Source organism: Poecile atricapillus, chromosome 2 (assembly GCF_030490865.1).
Source record: "Poecile atricapillus isolate bPoeAtr1 chromosome 2, bPoeAtr1.hap1, whole genome shotgun sequence".
Classification (NCBI taxonomy): domain Eukaryota; kingdom Metazoa; phylum Chordata; class Aves; order Passeriformes; family Paridae; genus Poecile; species Poecile atricapillus.
This window is the reverse complement of record NC_081250.1, coordinates 125,418,712-125,438,093: the sequence shown is the minus strand read 5'-3', so window position 1 is coordinate 125,438,093 and position 19,382 is coordinate 125,418,712. Positions and strand designations below refer to the sequence as shown.

General features: G+C 40.9%; 1 protein-coding gene across 5 annotated transcripts in view; it reads left to right on the top strand.

Annotated features, from left to right (window-relative positions):
• Positions 1-19,382, top strand: part of PAG1 (phosphoprotein membrane anchor with glycosphingolipid microdomains 1) — a 111,278-nt gene that overhangs the window by 27,717 nt on the left and 64,179 nt on the right. For 2 of the 5 annotated variants that reach the window (XM_058832245.1, XM_058832246.1), the window contains exon 1: positions 14,371-14,446. The exons of the other annotated variants lie outside the window; for them this stretch is intronic. The gene's annotated coding sequence lies outside the window, so the exon portion shown is untranslated. Of the gene's footprint in view, positions 1-14,370; positions 14,447-19,382 lie in introns of those variants that run through there. 5 annotated transcript variants of the gene reach the window in all.

Here is a 19,382-nt window from a genome sequence, read left to right as displayed (position 1 = left end):
CAGGTGATAAAGGAGATCGCTGAACTGAGGACTTTGTTCAGCCAGTCAGGAACCACATCTCCAGGCACTGCACACACAGACAGGTCTGGTGGTTCACTGAGAGGTTCCTCCCTAAGGTTCCTATGGCTTTCAAAGGCAACATTGAGAGGCTACAGCCAGTGTCAGTTTTTGGAAGCTTAATTATTCATTTAAATAGCATCAAAAGGATAAGAATGTGTGAGTTGAGTGATCATGAGTCATGTGTCTGAGGTCAAGTGGTCCTGTCTCCTGGGGGCTGGCAGGATACATGTTGTGCAGTCATTTTTTTAGAAGCACAGGAATGGCTTCTAAACACCAATGCACTGTGGTAGGGGGATGAGGGACATGTGAGGGGTGAAGAGCAGGGTGGGGTCTCTTGGGTAGGCTTCTACAGCGGGACAGCAGAGGTGTTGGCAGGTCATCCCCTGTAACTTATGTATGCCTTACAAAGAACATGCAGGACTGGTTTGCTCCACATTTGTGGTGGCCATGGCTGAGTGTCTCACTGGTCTGCCCGTGTTCCCAGTGTCTCTGCTCTGAGCTGTCTGGCCTGGTGTTGGCATGGCAGAGGTGTAGGCCAGTGGCTGTAGGAAAATGTGTGAGCCAGGTGCCAGCTGGAAAGGGCCTGTTGGCATAGGAGTGCTGCCAGGGACCTGGCCATGGCAATTGCCAGAAAGGCAGTGAGAAGGGATGAAGGGGTGCTTCTCTCAGAGTGACTTTGCACAGGATACATGGGTTGGTGCTTACAGCTGACAGCTTGCCTGTGCTGGAAATCACTGTTCTGCTTTCGGTTTCCTTTCTGTCTGTTTTGCACCAAGCGCCCGGGGATTGGGGTTTGTAGGTACTTAGAATCAATAGAAATCCATACAAGCATCAGCCTCAGGCTTCTCCTTTTTGCCTGTGTGGGTTTTGAGGAGTGGGTGTTGTGAGAAACAGAAAAATGGAAGCTCCTACTGACACTGAAGGGTTTGATTTACGGATGTGTGCGTACGTGACCTATCAGTTTATTGGCTGAAGGGCAGACGCAATGCGGCAAATTTAGGCAAAGTTGATAGGTTATTAAGTAGAAACAAGTTTTGTTCTAACTGTCTATTGGACCAAAATGTTCTGTTTTGCTGTGTGAAGAAGAAACCCATGACTACCTTGAGCTATGGCTGACTTGCTGTTTCTCTCCTTTGAGAAATCTCATGCCTTTGAGACTGATACCTTATCTGGCTTATTTGAGCAATAAATCATCTTAAATAGCACAGTGGTCCCATCCCTGGTTATTTTCATCTTGACAGGTGTGGGGTTTTTTTGTTTGTTAATGGGCTTTGTTTTTAGGTTGAGTTTGTTGGGGGGGTCTTGTTTGCACTTTTTTTGTTTCTTTGTTCTTAGGAGTCCCCTCTTCTTGTCTTCCTCGTTTCACTTCCTTTGAGTTGGCAAAAGCATTTTCTGTCAGTGTTGATGTTAATGGGCTCCACCATGCTGGCTGGTGTGAGCCTCAAGATACCTTGTACCTCCGCCACTATCAGTAGTAGCTGCTGCACGTCTGCGGGTTTCTTTGCCTCAGATGTCAGGTTTTCCCTCTGCTTTCCTTAGGCTGCCCTTCCAGATGGCCGGCTCTCCTGCAGGAGTAAGCACCCCCAGGCAAGGGCACTCAGCTGCAGCTCCTCAGTCTGAAATGGTCATAAATACATGAAGTTTGTGCTTTTCATTATCCTGAACGTAACAGGAGGAGCCTCCTTGTCAGCAAGCTCCCGTGGGGAGGATCTGCCCTAAAAGGTTTGCATAACAACAAGGGGGTGGAAAAGCCCCCTTTGAGAGCAATGTCCATGAGCTGAATGTTGGTGACTTGGAGTCAGGGATCTCAGAGGTCATCCATGGGTCTGACTGCAGCTTGCTTGTTTGTCCTCACCTCTTTGTTTTTGCTGTTTGTCTGGCCATGGTGCTGAACTTGGGGTGCCTGTGGCTTTCATGAGGGCTCCTAGGAGCACTGGCAGCTCCCCTTGTCCCAAAATAACCTATCCATCTCCTCATCTTTTTCCAGCGTGAGATCTGTTTTCAAGGAACACGGTGGGAAGGCAACATTTTTGTGGGGGCGAGGATGGGTGAGACTTCAGCCCTGTTGGCCATCAGTGAACTGGGAGGTGGAGTGATGTGCTGTGTGCAGGGGCTGAGTGCTGCTGCCTGGCACTGCCCAAGCTTTCCTGGTGATGAAGGAAAGGAGTGCAGGAGTCAAGCCTGTCCACCTTCAGTAAGCTGCAGGAGAGCAGGTGAGCAGCAGTTCCTGCAGCGAATGCTGCGTCCTGTACGGTACACTTAACATAACCAGTCCTTCTCAGTCATAATGCAAAGGAATTTAAGAACTGCTCCATGACGGGAGTTAGGCTTGTTTATTTAGACAGGTCCTGTAGAAGCGGAGTGATTCAGATATTCCTGTGACGGGTTTGTATCTGGGCACGGTGGCAGACTGAACCGGGAACTGAAGTGACTGCAACAATAGGCTTACATTGCAGAAACAACTAAGATGATTACAGAGCTGCATGAATGATTAATTTACCCTGCTTTTGTTTCACTTCTGATCCCGGGTCTTGTGGAAAAAAAATAAAAGGAAAGGAAAAAAAAAAGGTCGATTTTGGAAGATATTTTTTAAATAACAAGTCAGTTGTAATAACAGCTTTACAATGCAGATGTGCCCCAGCACCACTCCAAGAGGAACAGAATAAAAAACCACTTGGTACCATTTTTCTGTAGTGTGAATATCTGAAATTTGTAGTCAAATAATCACCAAATACTATGCAATCAGAATATTTATTCACATTCTAGGAGAACAGTATTATTAATCTTCAAATAGGATACAGAATGATACAGAGGTGGTGCTTTCTTAATAACCCTCTTTTAAGCTCAGTGTAAAAAGAATTTGTTTTGTTATTAAAATTACTCCACATATTTGAGACAGACTTCAGCTGAACAACTGCCTAATATGTGCTAGACCCATATTGATTTTTTTGTCTTAGCCCAACGTTTCCCCTGGGCATCATATTATTTATTCATAAAGCTGAAATGATGTCTGACAGGCAGTTAGAGGGGTAGAGGTAGAGCTGTAGTCCAGAAAAAATGTGAAAAGCTTTGCAAGGACCCCCAAGAAATCAATGCGCTGATGCTGAAGAGCAGCCTTTTAATTCTGAGCACACATTCTTGCAATCATTTAATGTGGAACAGGAAATTTAAATAACAAATAGTTACTATTAAAATTGCAGGCCTTTTTTCCATTTTCATTCATCTTTATTCCAATTATCTGAGCCAAGGTGGAAGTGGGCACTGAAGGCAGCTAGCCAAGCCCAGACACCCCTTAGCCATAACACAGACTTGATGCTCTAGCCCTGATTTACACATTTGTATGTCAATTTCTATTGGAAGTAAGATATTTCTATCAATAAAGATTTAGAACCCAAATGTTGTTCAGAGAGCCAAGACATTTCTAAAATGTGCATGATTCATCACCACTTACTCTGATTGAGTGTTAGACTGATGTCTGTGCAGCATAGTAAAATGATAAATAGCTGGTATTTTTAGAATGCAATTTCAAATATTTTGATAAGTTAGTCATTGTGATAGACCTGTTTGAAAAAAACCAACAGGCCAAATGAGATTTGTTGTGGTTTTGTTCATTCAAAACTAGATCACAGCAATCAAGTAGTATTTGCTGGTGGAAGATATATTTTATTTCCAATAATGTTTTTTCTACTAAAAAAAAGAATCAAACTATCAGGTAATCTTGGGAAAAAATTAATCTGACCAATGCTTCTCTCAATAAGATAAATAACTACTGAAATATTATATTTGAAATGCAATGAACATCTAAACATCTGGTCCAATCAGGCCACTATGGAATTTGTTTCTTGTTCTTTAAAACACAGATAATGCAGTCAAAAATAGCATGTCATCATGTAATCAAATATTTCATCTTGATGTATAAGCACAAGGGAGCTGAACTAAATTTGTTCTGGCATTTCTTTACTTTCTAGGACTTGACTTTGAACCTTTTTCTTCTTTGATATATATTGAATTGGGAATTTAAAAATTTGCTTTGCATATTTGGAGGGGGGAGAGGAAATGTAAGAAAATAATTAATTTCTACTCTATAGACAAGAAAATTCTTGTCTTTCTCTTGGTTAATAAGATGGTTAATTAGATGTTACTATGAAACCAAGACACACATTAACCTTGTGAAGTTAAGAAGTTCACATGTACTCCTTAAACTGGTCTGCGTAACACTTTATAGTTGTTTTCCCTGGGGAAGGCTTTGACCTCTTCAGTCATGAAGAATCACAATAAATCCAATTTTAAATCACTCATCTGGGACAGAATAATCTGAGTCCATCCACAACAAGTAAGATTGTCTGAAACATTCACAATTTGTATTTTTTTTCCCTCATGATATGGTTTTGAAAAGAAGGCAATAGTGATATCTTCTGGGAAATCAAATGTATGAACTTTCACATGTAGTGTTCTGACATATGATGGCATTGGGAAAGCATTACAGTGTTTGACTATGCCTGACTTTCATGAATTTGAAAACCTAACTTCAGTTGACTCAATCTGAAGAAAGTGTATCAAATTCAGCATTTTTCTGGGCTATTGTACACATTGTAGTGGGCATATTTTTAATGCTTGCTATCTGATGCGAACATGAAGTCATAAGAATAGTTAATTTCCCCGAAATGGATGCATTTTTATTTGCTCTTGCCAGTAGTTTTGAATGCTGCCAATAACTTGTAAGAGTTGCTGGGTATTTACAAGTAGGTTTTAAATAACAAATTTACAGCATAGCATTACAGGTGACAGTGTTACATAGGGACTTTTAAATATCACTTTTTCCAAACTGTTAAACTACAGCTGTAATAATAATTCTTTTAATCTGTTTGGATAGCTGATAGCCAGTCAGTTAATGAGGTTTATTCATCAAAAGCTCAACTGCATTTCTCTGCCTCTCTGAATTCCTTTCTTGATTTAGTCCTGTCCTTACTGTTGTCAGGAAGATAACTCTTGGCTTCTGACAGCAGAGGAGTACCCACCCCAGATAAAGCACTAGTACACTAATAGATGCATTTTCTGCTTCACCAGCCTGGAGTGCTCTTCAGGACACTCAGGCAGAGGATGTGTGCACCAGAGCTGTTTGCTCAGGCCCAGTTCTAGTCAGAGTAGGGAGGTGGCTACTCCTGGGACATGGTTCATTTAACATATTTTGCAGGCTTATTTTATTATATGGCGAGTTGTGTCTTAGAAAAACCTTACAGGATGCTGTAGTCTGAGTGTAATAAGGACCCAGTTGTGGGGTGGAGCTCAGTTTCAGGCTGACACACACACACACACACACCCTGAGTTCCTTCCTGAGCAGCTGTGTCTTTGTGTGAGCATAGCATTTCCCTTGGAGTCAGTGGGAATGTCATCCCTGTGTCCTGTGGAGCCTGGAAAGCACTGCTGGTCTCCCTGAGCCAGGCTCAACTTGGTGAAATTCCTTACAATAGGTGAGAGACTGGGCTGGAAGTGCCACAGTATTTGTGTTGTCAGGATGCTGGGACTCCAACTGGTGTGCCTTTCCAACCTACTGTGGTTTGTGGCAGTGATAGCCAGCTCGTGTGTTACCTCCTGGCTTGCATTCCAGTGCTGATTCCTAGTTTTTAAAGGACACACTGAAGAGCACTAAGCAAAATCATCAAAGATAGTCTATATTTTTAACAGGCATTTTGTTGTTAAGATTTGCATAAGTACAGTGCAGCACAGGAGAAAGGATTTTCTTAACTTTGTGATATTGTTGTGTTCCTAAAATTGCTTTCTTCTGATGCTTTGCTGAAAAGTGGTTCATTTGTAAACCACTGTTATAAAGGCCTTATATGGGAAGATGATGTCTGCTGCCATTTTCTATTTTTCACTTCCTTATTTCAATAATTTACCCAATGTCAACATATCTTTGGTAAAACACCTAGCCTTGCCAAACAAACAGGTATTTTCAGAGGTGAACTAAGAGGATGGCAAAAACCAGTCCATCTCATGGGTCAGTTGGATAAAAGGCTGCACTGCTGTTGAGATTATCATCTGCTGAGAGGAAAATGTGTTTTAAGACCAAGGTTTGCTACTGAGCTCCTTACTTTTTTTGCTAATGGGCCCCTTAGCCACTGCTCTTTTAACTTGGTAAATAGCTGAGCTAAGGAGGTGACAGAAAAAATTCTACCTTAGGCATTCTCTAACAGAATTAAATAGCAAGTACATTTGTAAATTAGTGTATGAAAGACCAAATTAGGTATGGAATGCAGAAGTTTCCAGGTATTACATACAGATATTTTAGAAGTCATTGGAAGATAGAACTCCTTATCATAACCAACATAGTTAAGGATGTCCAGATCTTAAAAAATGAACCATGAAAGCTGTTGAATAAAGTGTTCTTTTTCCTCCAGAGATGTCTGTGACTGAGACGTGTTTAGGAGACAGCCCTAGGGATGCCTGTGGCCATGAAGCAATGCCATCCCTCAGGCCACCGTCAAGCATGGTCCACATACGGCTTATGTGACTTTTATCTTGTTCAAACCTGCTGTTAAAAGAAATTTGACCTTGTTCAACCTGCTGTTAAAAGAAATATGTTTTCTTGTGAGTGTTTCTGTAATGTTCATGTATTTCTCTCATAATAATGGTCGAAGGAAGCAGTCTGATTTCATATCCAAAGCCCTTCTGGCACATCCGTCCACACAGCCCTCCAGTTCATTTGCAATACAGCTTTGTCACTGACCTGCTGTGTATTCAAAACAGCATCTGCAGGCTTTATTCATTGCTATGCTGAAGTTAAGGATGAGCTGTGGACAGACATCAACACACTTAACCTCATTTTCTCCTTTTAAATCCCTTCTTAGAGTCTCCTCTGCCATAATCCCTAAAAAAAAAAAAAAGTAGGTTAGTGATGTGTTACAGCCACTGCCTCTTGTGTTGACTGATGTGGTCTCTTTGTTTTCCTCCTACTTCTTGTCAACAGTCCATATCCACTTACTGGACCTTTTTTTTAATATTTAAATATGGCTTTCCAGGAGAGAGCTATCTTTTTTTGTTCTCACTGAGTACAGCCCCCAGTGTGCTTCTACCCTGCCTGAGACTGCTAGATGAGGTCCCCGGCACAAGGGCCACCAAGTTGATTAGGGAGATGAAGCACCTTTCCGAGGAGGAGAAGCTGAGAGAATTTGGATTGTTAAGCCTGTAAAAGAGAAGGCTTCATGGTGACTTAGTTGTGGCCTTCCAGTACCTTAGGGGAGCCTGCAAAAAAGATGCAGAGCGATTTTTTACAAGAGCATGTAGCAGCAGGACAAGGAGGAATAGCTTCAAACTGGAAGAGAGTAGGTTTAGATTAGATATCAGGAAAAAAAATCTTTACTGAGGGGGTGAGACACTGAAACAGGTTGCCTAGAGAAGTCGTGTATGCCCCATCCCTGGAAGTGTCCAAGGCCATGTTTGTTGGGGCTCTGAGCAACCTGGTGGAGTGAAAGGTGTCCCTGCCCATGGCAGGGGGTTGAAACTAGATAATCTTTAAGGTCCTTTCCAACCCAGGCCATTCTATCATTCCATGTTATTGTAACACAGTGAAGAGAATACAGCTGTGATGGCTCAGTGCTTCACAACTGTCACAGACTTTTTTACAGCACCGTGTGAAGAAAACAAATGTTATCATACAGTAAATGTGAAAAATGATGGCATATGTCCTTAATAAGGCATATTAGTAAAGATTTCTAATAATTATTAAATATCTGAGCTAAAATACAAATATCTCTATGGTTTTGGGTTTTTTTAGAAAAGAAGGGCTTGTGGCATTCCTTAGTATTTCAGATCTCTTGGAACTCCCATTTGCAGATGTATATTCAGCACTGCTGCACATCAGGAGCTTGGGAAATGGAGGTTTGAGTATGGGTGGGGCATTTACTCTGTGTTTTCCCAGGTACCTGTAAGGAGCTCTTTGCCAGATCCTATGTTACCAGTTTAATCCTCAAACTTTCTCAGGTCTCCTTTGGTGGTGGTGACTTTTTGCCTTACAGATTATGGAAGAAAGGGAACAACAATCCTATGGGCTGGCAATACTCAGAAAATTAGTAACATAGGAGCCTTCATCTGCCCCACTGTGTAAACCAGCAGCTTCCACTTGAGGGCATGGTGTGTGCTTGGGCTTCGAGGGCAGGCTGAGGCAGGACTGCAGGCATCAGGAGCTGTGTTTTCAGGGCACCGTGGGTTTTGCCACATTCGTGCATGTGTGTTTGGCAGAGTCATGGGCTCTGTGTGTTGCCCTACCTCTTGGGAGAGCATCAGCCTGTACAGATTTGGGTGGTTTTGCTCTGGGATCACAAAAGGTTCCTCCTCACCTCCCCTTACAGCAGATTTTACACCAGTGGTATTGAAATATAAATAGGAATATATACATTTATTTTTTTTACATTAAACACTTTACAGCTGTTACCACTCAGTAGTTTTTTTTGTAAAATTTAGTCAAATTTCAGTATCTTTTTTTGATTTCAATAGAGGTTATGTTAATTGACATAGTACATTTAGTCAGCAAATATTTATTGAGGTGTAATAGCCTTCCTGTAGATTGTATACTCTGTAGTGTGCTGTTAAAAGCATATGCTTCCTTTTATTGACATGTAAGGCCTACACACAATACATGCCAGTATAGCGTGGGATAAAGTTTTAGCTACCATGTGGGATAGGAATATTGTAATTGCCATTGAATTAAATTTTTTAATGCCTCTGTTAGCAAATGTGGGACTTGTACTCCTGTTATATAGTGCTCTCTTCCTGAAATCATGCTAAATCTCAGTATATGGCTTTTTTTATGGCTATACGAGCATCATGATTTTAAACGTCACTGTCTGTGACACTTGAAACAAGTATAGCCAGGAGAAGCTAAAATTCTTTTCCAGTGGTATAAATCCTCTTTGTGGTATCTCTGGATGAGCTGTTACTCCCTCTCAGTAAAGCAGGTGCTGTTGGAAGCTTGTGTCTTTGGCACGGACAGTATCTCCATTTTGCGTGACAGACAGGAGGAGCGCATCCGTGGCGAGTTGACTCATTTGATGATGGTGCATTGGGGTTGCTGGCTTATGCTGCCAGGAAAGCCAGCGAGTGGGAGGAGTGCACAAACATTATTTTCATGTCTTCTGTATTTATGGAGTGTTTGTCAATATGGGCACACATACTGCTTTTCTAATTGGTGCTTGAACTAGGAAAGGGCTACACTATGCTACTTCGTACTGGTGTGAAAGAGGATGTGGAATGCAAATTTAAAATACATGAAGCTCAGTCTTTAAAAATAGATTAAATAATGCATTTCTTGCTTATTGAGGAAGTCGTATAATTTATCCGGAAATGGAAATAATTTAAACCCACAAAACGAGAAAAATGAGGTCAAGCTTTCCCAAACCGAATTAAAATATATTTGAAAGGAAAATCTCTAAGATGCAACAAATTTCATTTATTTTTGTTTCCCTGAAGAGTCAGAATTTGGCATACATGTTCAGGGTTGAAGAGGAGTTCAATACCTGTGGGGCCCCAGCTGCAGGGACTCACTTCCCTGCAGACACTGTCAGCAAGGCTGCCCGTCACGATGGCACTCTCTGTTGTGCTCACACTGGGTACTCTCTGCCCTGCTCAGAGCCTCCATTCAGTTTCAGCAAACATCAAGTCACAGCAGCTTCGGTCAGCGGTGATTTGACCCCTCAGTTATGTTCAGTGCTGTGATTAAAGCCTACTGTATTCTCTGAGCTATTTTGTACATGGCATAACTGCCACTTGGGAATTTAGATTGACTGTTGTTTACAGTGTAATCAGTGAAATATCCACATGATATTTACCTAGTTCTTCTAAATAAAGTATTGAGCACTCTGTCTCTGCCTTCACACCACCAGGAATGGATGTGGGCTTCAGCTTTCAGCCTTACCTCTGCATGATCTTATGTCTGCATATTAAGAGACTGTATCTTATCTGAAGCCATCAAAACCTTTTAACTTTATGACCATCCATTGGACAGAGAAAGCTGCAAACATCCACTGAATAAAAACTTTTTTTAGAGCTGACAATGAACTTTTTCAGAGCTACTGAAGCTGTAGTCTGCAACTTGCTTTGAGTTAAAAGAGAGAGAGAATAGTAAGAATCAGACCTATCAATATGCCATTGCTTGTATTTCTGTTGAGAGGCCTTGTAAGCATTTGCAGGTAATTGCCTTAAAGCTTCTAATGTCCTTGCACTGCAAGAAGCTAAGCAACATTTTCAGTGCTTATTCAGAGTATATACTCCTGTCTTGTATTCCTGCAGTCCATAACTGCAGAGGCTGAAATCCTCCTCAAATTAAATGGGCTTCTTGTCCAATACAATCTTTATAACTGAATTAGCAGTAACAGACTTAACTATAAATTATTTTTTACTCTGGGCACATTCTCTAATAATTACCCTCCACAAGTAAATACTTCACTGTGCCAGGGAGATACAAAAGCTTTTACTTTTTTTCACTCAGCAACTGTCTTTTATTTCAGGACTGGTTCTGTTGGAAGAGGAGTTAGGTTTGTTTTTATGGTAAGAGAGATCACTTTTAAAAACAAACCTGAGCGTATAATTAGGACATTGCTTTATGAAATTACTACTTTATAATATGTGAAATTTGAAATTTTCTGCACTGAACACCTTCTGCTTTAGAAATTGGGGTGGCCAGGTCTAGGAAAGCTAGGTTTGTGGTATTTTTTAATGCTTTTATTTTCCAGGTGTGCATTAGTATTGAGAAGTGGCGGATTCATGCTAGACTTCATTTTCAGTATGGATTTAATTCCACCTGGGTTCAGAATAGTGAAACGTGCTGCATGGCAGCTGGCACAACAACATTTTTAATCAAATAATAGATTCCAGCTGGTGGGGAGTCAACTGAATTCTGAAGCAGACATGACTTAATGCAGATCTTCCCTATTTCTGTTATAAAATGTATTACCTTTGCATATGAAATAAGTGGAGGAGGAGAAGTGAAGGAAAGCAAGTTTGTAGGTTTGCTAGAAACAAAACTAGCCATTATAACCTTGTAAGTTGATTTAAACAAGGGATAGTATGAGGTTCTGAGGTCAGAGTGACAAATTAACTTGGACTCTTCTCATGTACCATGAAACGATTTCTAGTTTGCAGGTGAGCTTGTGATTGCAAGGGTCAATTTCTAGGCTCTGTCTTTGAATGTTGCATTCTGTGCTCTTTATCCACCTTCTATTATCACTGTCATGAGGAATCATCCTCATGTTAGTTATCAGCCTCTTCCCCCTGCTTACCTGCATAGGTTACAGTCCAGTGGTATGAACAATTAACCCCAGCAGCTGGTGGGGGTCTTTTTGGTGTCACTGAACTGAATATTGTTTCAGACAGACATTTTTCTCTGCTCTCTTGAGAAGTGTAAAGATTTTGATAGAATTCAGATAATGAGGATCTTATCGATACGTAGAGCAGAAACTGTAATTGTGCTGCAAAGCCAAATGTAAAGGTACTGGAAAGGTCAGTGTATGCTGGAAAATGTCAGCAGATGCTGCATTTTCAGTGATTTTTCTTGTTATTTTCTATCCCACTACCTAAGCTCGGTGCTTAGCCAGGACAACTCATTCTTCACTTGATACTTACTGGGTCTTAGTTCATGCTATTGAAAGAAATGTCAGAAGCCACAGAATCCCCATTTATTGGCTAAGGCTTTTTCTTGCTGGTTTTCTCCCTGTCTGAAAGCTGTGAGTGATCCATGCTGGCTAGTTGTTCTTCTGTTGTTTCACTGTTGGATGTTCTTCAGAGAACCGAGGTGAAGTTGAGCACCACCCCATCAGCCTGAGCAGGTCTCAGGGGGAGCAGGTGTCCTGCTGTCCTGTCCACTGAGAAGTGTGGGCCTTTCAGGAGCTGAGAGCTCCCATCCCATTAGCTGGAGCTGCAGAGGTTTGATGCTTCATGCAGTCCAGCCTGGAAGGAAATAGAGTATGAAAAAGCATGATGTGAGGAGACTGTTTAGAAGATGAGTGATCCCCATTCCCTCAGAGTCTCCCCAAGGTCACTTGTTTCAGGCAGGAGCTGCTGCATGATAGCAAGATCAAAGCCTTTGGAAGCAGCCAGACCTTTTCGTGGCATTTGCTGAAAGTGTGCTACAAGGGAAGTTTTCCCTTTTTTAAAAAAAAAAAAAGTAAAAAATTTCTTTTTACTTTATTTGTGTGGTCAGAATTTTATCCTCAGTAAAAGTCCTGTGGAAGAGGAATACTAGGAGGTATTTTTATGTAGATGTCTGCAATTAACATAAATCTATTAATCCAGGCTAGCAAGAGAGAGTATTGATTGCAGTGTTTTTACACTTCCTTCTGACAAGTCTGAAAAGTGATGAGAGGGAAAAAAAGGCCGAATTGATCTCATAATTTCAGGAGTTGTCTTGAAAATAAAAATAAATATTCACATAGCTTCAATTTATTGCCTGTATTATTTCCATGATGTTTCTGTAGTTACTGTCTGGTGATGACATTATAGCTTATTTTGGAGACCTTTTGTGTTACATTTTGGTTTTGTCTGTCTCATTCCTCATGTAGCTTATTGATGCCATAAAAAACCTTAAAACCATAAAAATGTTTCTGAATGTGAAAAATGCACAGAAAAAACAAAAATAATCAAAGTGTGGCAGATACTAATCAGAGTTTGGAGGAGACATTTATGTAAGTTTTCTTACTAAATGTTATGAAAAGTTCATATTAAGTTCTTTTGTGTATTGATAGTTCAGGAGATGCACTGGAAGTCTGTGGCTGTGACCAGTCAAATCCCAGAGTTTATTTGGGTGCAAAGTGAGAGTTCTGTATTTTCATACAGGAGCAAATCTGGACATTCTGGAAACGTTAACAAAACAATATGGAGAGAAACTCTTGCCAGAGCAGCCAAGTGTATTTTGGCCAGGCATTTTCCTGTAGCAACAGGAACCCAGCCTCAGGTCTCTTGTGTGACACATCCTGAGCAAATGCTGTTTAATGCAGGCTGTCAGTGGCTTTTGGTCAGGAGCCCACAGCTCTCTCTTTCACCTGCTCTCTCTATGGAAATCTTAACCCACATCTGGGAAATACTTCTAACGTCAGCTTTCGTAGCAAGCCACTTACTGGTGCAAAACATTTCAGTCACCTTCAGTTTCAAACTGCATTTGATAAATTTGAAACCAGCTTTTAAACGAAGCAGTGTGAGCAGTGGATGTGCTCACATTTTCAGAAGGACCCTGTGAGTTAGCAGGCTTTACATTTTCTAAGGTGTATGCTGATGCACATCACACAGTTGAGGTTGTGGTGACCAAGACAGAGCTACTAGTTTGCTCTCAGCCTTTTTGTCAGCTGTAGACTGGTTTTAATTTAGATGAATCCATGTGCAATGATTTGTGCGACATTTGTTGGTTTTAATGAAGCTGGGTCACATATGTAGGATTCGTTTAAATGAAAACTGGTAAATGAAGGTTAACAGATTACATATCAGCCATGTTGTTTGGGAAAGCAGCTATTTCAGAAGTAATTAGTCTATTTATGAAATAAATTAATAATATTGAATGATTTGTTTGATTCTCACAAATAGTTATTTGTGCTTGTAGATGCTAATTGCATGAGCAGACCTCTGTACTTCGCATGGGCAGAGTTATGTTTTTGTTGAAGTGTTTGTTGTATTCATGCCAAAAAAACAACCAAAAAAACCTCATTAAGTTCTGATCCTTCAAACGTGCCTGTGCTTAACTTGACTGCTCAAATAATGTTGCTTTGGCAGTGTTGATTTCAATACTTTGATCGTGAAATGCCTCATGTAAGGTAGTGGCGGTGGGGAATTTATACAGCGGCAGTGTTGATCTGAATAAACAGTCATTAATGAGTACACGTTGCACCCTTCCCTGGAGGCAGAAAACCACATTTCTGCTGACTTGATGAGTAAAATTAATTTGCTTACTAAAGATATTTACTGTCTTGAGATCCAGTTTGCTGCTGCTGTCTTAGCCCAAACTCAGGTTCAGAGTGACTGTTTCTGTACTTGGTGGGGCAGAGATTCTCTGGGTGTTCAGGCATTTACTCCTGCCTGCTGCATGTCAGCTGCACCACCTTCGGCTCAGTTCCCTGAGCTAGACTAGGGATAGCACAAAGACATTTTTAAAGGTAAACAAGTGTATTGTTAGAGTGTCTTTACAAACAACAGAAGATAATTTGTTTGCCCACTGGAAGGGAAATGTTTACTACTTAGCAAGGAAGGAAAAGTACTATCCCTTCAGGCTTTACAGAGTAGTAGAATTTACTGCAGCTTAAAGCTGACTGGAGACTCTGAACCTCTAATGTTAGGTATCAGCAGCTCCTCCACTGAGATTTTGGGATACCAAAGAAGAACCTGGGGATCTAGCAGGAAATGGGCTAAGGTAAGACTAAGAGGGAAGACTATATGGGAATAAAACTGAAAAGCCACATAAAATGCCTAAATGAAGCATGGGGAAAGGAGATCAACAAGGAGGTGACAAAGGTAGATTTCTGTGATTGTTCCTCGGAAGAGTGGCTGGCAAATATTCCACCTGACAGCATTTCATATGCATTTTGCAGGGTCAAAATTTCATTTATAATTTTAACTAGGCATTTGAATTTCTTTGCTACTCCTGTGTGAAGTTGTTCCTGCTTTGTTTTTCATGTTTATTTTCTCAGAGGAGAAAAAAATTTGCAGACTCCCCAAATATTCTGAGAAAGAAAGCCGACCGTTTATTTAAGCTGGCTCTCAATACACAGAAAGCTGCCTCCAGAAAAAAATGCTAATATTTGGCTTTGGACTTTCCTGGGAACACAAATAAACTTGTTTATTTTTTGTCTTTGGAGGTTTTGTAGGTGTTTTTATTTCTTCCTTGTTCTTTTAAGTCTTTCTACTTATCTATCGTCTTGCATAACTTTGATATTTATCTTTACAGTACAGTAATTTACATGCAGATATGCAGGATTTTGAGAATTTTTTTTTTACCAGTAGACAGAATAGGAAGTTAAAAGTCATCTGTTTTCCATTCAGTATCTATTTTGCAGTGCATGTTGAAAGAGACATATGCTGCTGCATGTGTGATGAGGCTAATTCTGTCTTTGCCTTGGTGGAGTTGTTCACACTGCACTTGCATTCTGATGAATTGAATGAGAAATTCAGTGTTTCGGTTCACAGTGGGCTCTCAAGAGGTTGCTTTGTTAAAGCACTGACTTTGCTGAGAGCTCTGCAAAACTCTCCCAGCCTCAGGTCCACCCCAACCTTCTGCTGCCACTGTGTTCTCTTTCCCGAGGGTCATCCAAGGGAAGCTAGGGGTGGTTGAAGGCTTCAGGAGGCTCCAGCATGGGTACATACCATGGGTATGGCCTTGCTGTGAAATTAAAATTGAGTCATGGTAAAGTGACAGATTCTCTAGTAGGCTAGACTATCTCAGTAACTGTGCATCAGAGACTCATGAAAATAGAACACCTGTGAAAGTGAGAGTTTTTGAGTGGGAAGTTCTTCCTTGACTCCAGAGCATTTGCAGGTTATCAAAGTCAGGGATACTGTCGAGGGTGGACTGTGGCCATGACCACGTGGTCATTTGATTCCCTGCATCTCAGCCTCAGTGAATGACATTGAGGGATTTCCTTTTAATGGGCATGTTAAACATCGGATAAATTCAATTTTAGCATTGTCATTTAAAGTAATTTCTGATACAGATGATTTGCTGGCAAATGAGATGTTGGGTCTGACATAATTTGGGGCTCATCCAAGTTGCTGTTCCTCTAAATGCTAGTGATCTAAGTGATGGTTCAGCTGTGCGCAGTGCTCTTCAGAACTTTCATGCAGATGAGCTGTTCTGACCGTGATGATGAGTGCAATAGCTAAAACTCTTATACAGTGATAACAGAATATGCCTGCCATCACCTCCTTAAAAAAAAACCCTGAAATCCCAGCGTGGTTGGCTGTTACTTTCATCCACTGTGAGTGGAAATTGCTTAAAACAGACACATATCTCAAAGTTTCCCATGGGCATTTTTAACGCATTGTCTTAGCATTGAATATCTGAAAATATCACCAAAAATTTGTTTGAAAGAACAACTAAAAATTCACAAAACATCTAAGTTGTTATCAAACAGAAGACACTAAGTCTTGAATAAACCCTGCTATAATGAGGCATATAATACTTTATACAGTAATCATAGTCTATAAAATATTCTGACAAAATTTTCCAGTTCAGGTACTGCACTGGTATGTTAACAAAGATACTCGTCCCAGCTTTACTGAAGTAGGGATAGTAAATTCTTGTAGAACCTAAATGTGTTGTGCATGCAGAGTAGAAATGTCTGTCATGAGGTTACATTGCGCTTAGGTCCATGATGATCTACCTGTCTTTTCTCTTTACTTTGATTCTCCCCTGACTTGTAGTTTCTGAAGTCCCCAAGGATTACAGGGGCAGAATGCCTAAAAGTGCTCTTTAACGCTTGACAGCATGGCTCTGACAGTGTTAGACACACATTTTAAGCACACTAACAATTGAAGGATAATGCTGTACATAGTGTAGCGGGTTTACAGAAGAGGCAAATAGGGATTTTGCAGCTTATAATGGAGAGAGTCTTTGATACAACAGTTTCAAATATTAGATTAGGGTGTATATAATTTAAAACTCCTTTTCAGTTGTGCTGTAAATTTAATGGCAGGATTTGGTTGAAATGAGCTCTTGTGGTCTGCAAGGAAGAAAATCAATCAGGATGCACCTTATCATTTTGCTATATCGTTGATAGGGATGCAATTAAATTCAGTCTGAAAGGTCACAGTGTGGGGTATGCATTAACCTTACACTAACCCGGTGTGTGATACCGGCACTGAGAATGAGTTAATAACAATATCAGTTGGAGCTGCACATTTGTTCTCTTTTTATTCAAACATATCTGTGTTCACACACACTTCTAATTACATCTTTGTGCATAATATTAGCAGATATCTGGAATATTTGCAGAGCTGTTAATTAGGTTGTAGACTAGCGTACAGTAGAATGTACATCAGAGTTCCACAGTTGGTGGCCAAAGCCATTTAAACTCACTTGTTGGAGTTCATGTTAATGCAGGAATATGTCAGTGAGACAAGGCTTTGTTTCATTTCCAGACTCTGATGATGTTGAAAGCAGTAGCTACAAAAAGTGGGTTTAGTTTCAAAGTGCAGTGGAGTTTCTGAATGCCATTTGCATTATACACATTTGCTCCAGATGACAGATATTAAATTTCCTGTTGAGAATTGGACAAGTACTTTGGTAGTGAAGAGAATCTTGACCTTTTAACCTATTAAATTAAGTTATGGGGAGGTATTTGATTTTAGGTTTGATTTGGGAGGCCTCTTTAAAAAGAATCACGTTTCCCATTTTAGCTATTGAAGAAAACCAGTGTAGTGCAACATTAAAACAGCAGTGCAGTTTCAGGGACAAGGCAGAGAAACAATATCCATCACTTCTTTTCCAGAGGCTTGCAGTGAGAGGTTGTCAGACTTTACTTCTAAAAAGCATTTTTGCTCCTCCCTGGAAAGCCATTTTTTGTTACATGAGATTGCAGACTTTCTGAAGAATATATTGAACAGTGGGGCATGAGAATGAGAAATATAAAGTGTAAACTTCAGATTTTGAGATGGTGCCAGGGGAAGTGGATTTGGGAAAATAACAGCCTGTTAGGCCAACCTCTAGAATACATTTTAGAACTAATGTTGAACAACATAATAGAGTCAGGGAAGCTAATGGAAAATGGAATAAAATAAAAAATTATTAATAAATATTTTTGTGCCAAGGTTAGCTGTTCCATTTTACTCAGTTCTGTTGCTAAATAAAAACAATAGATGTGATTCATCTCAGTCTTGATAAAGAATTTGAATGTGGTATCCACATGGAGATCTATTAGAATGGCAAGAGAAAAAGATTTATAGAAGAAATTTTAAATATGTAGAGAATTGAATAAAGAGGAGATGTCAATATTCGTCTTAAAACGGGAGTGTTGGGCCAAAGGGAATCTTCTAATTAAATTCCTCAATGGAGATGAAACATGTTTAATATTTTCATATCATTGTCATAAATAAGCAGTAGTATGTTCATGAATTTGACAGGTGAGAGAATTTGTATGAATTTATAGGTGACTCAAAGGTAAGAGTCACTGGCATTTCAGAAGAGGATCTCGGCATCATACAAGGATTGTTTTCTTCTGAGTTGGTGTGATAGATATGGCATGAAATGCAGTGGTGCAAAGTGCAAGGCTATGCTTTTTACTCTGGGTAAAGTGAGGCCAGGCAATAAAAAACAGTCCCTGATTATCTTTGAGGTTTGTTAACAGACTTTTCCAGGTGTAGCAGAGGTAAAAATAAAGAGCAGCTTTAGGATGGAGCATCATAGAGTTCATAGAAAGGACTCATGAATTTCCTTGTAGTCCTGTGCTCCTGTATTTATTTGAGGTGTTTCTCTTGAGGAATGGGATGTGCGTGTGCGTCTCTGTGTTTGGATGCTTTAATTAAATTCCTAGCTGCTTCCATGTGTTTGAAGCATTCCCCAGTGGTGTCTGTGTCTGTGCACTGCGAGCAGCGGGAAGGATGATGTGTTCTTGTGCGCGCAGCTGCAGCACAGCAGGAAAGGGGGAGACTTATGAGAGAGCAAACTCTGCAGCTCCTGGAGGGATGGTTGTCAGTCACATCTGCTTATCCCAGGCCCATAGCTGCTGTGGGAATGTGAGGAGTTTCTGCTCCTCTTTGGATGATCAGCCATCACTGCTCTTAAGCACAATCTAAATATTGGCCTGCCTGCAGAGAAATAGAAAAAAATCCCTTTTTGCAGCACGTAAGTTTTGCTCTTGGAAGACAAGAGAGAGCTGTGTCCTGATGGTGAGGTAAGGACCATGTCCCACATTTTTGCAGTTCCCAGTGGCAGGCTGGAGCTCTTAAACTGCTTGTTTGGTCGAATTGGCTTCCCCTGCCGGGCACACCGTGGGTAAGCATGAGCTCTGCTGTGCCCCCTGCCAGCAGAGCTCATGGGCAGGCATAGACAGGGACCCTTGGGGACCGTCACTGTGCTCTGGCCAAAGCATGGATTCTCTGCTGCTTGGGTACTGCCATTGGGAGGGGACCTTGATGCGCTGAGGAGGGAGCTTGAGTGTCAGAGGAGGATGTGGTGGGTTGGTGGTTTGCTGGGCCCCAGGATCAGCCTGCAGCTGAGCTTGTGGTGCTTGCGTTGGGTCAGAGCAGGTGCTGCTTCTTCCCCACTCTTGTGGCTGCTCATCTTCCCTCCTCGCACGTGTTCCTTTGAGGTTTGTTGGGCTGTGTTGATTTCAAGAGAAAGCATGTGTCACTAT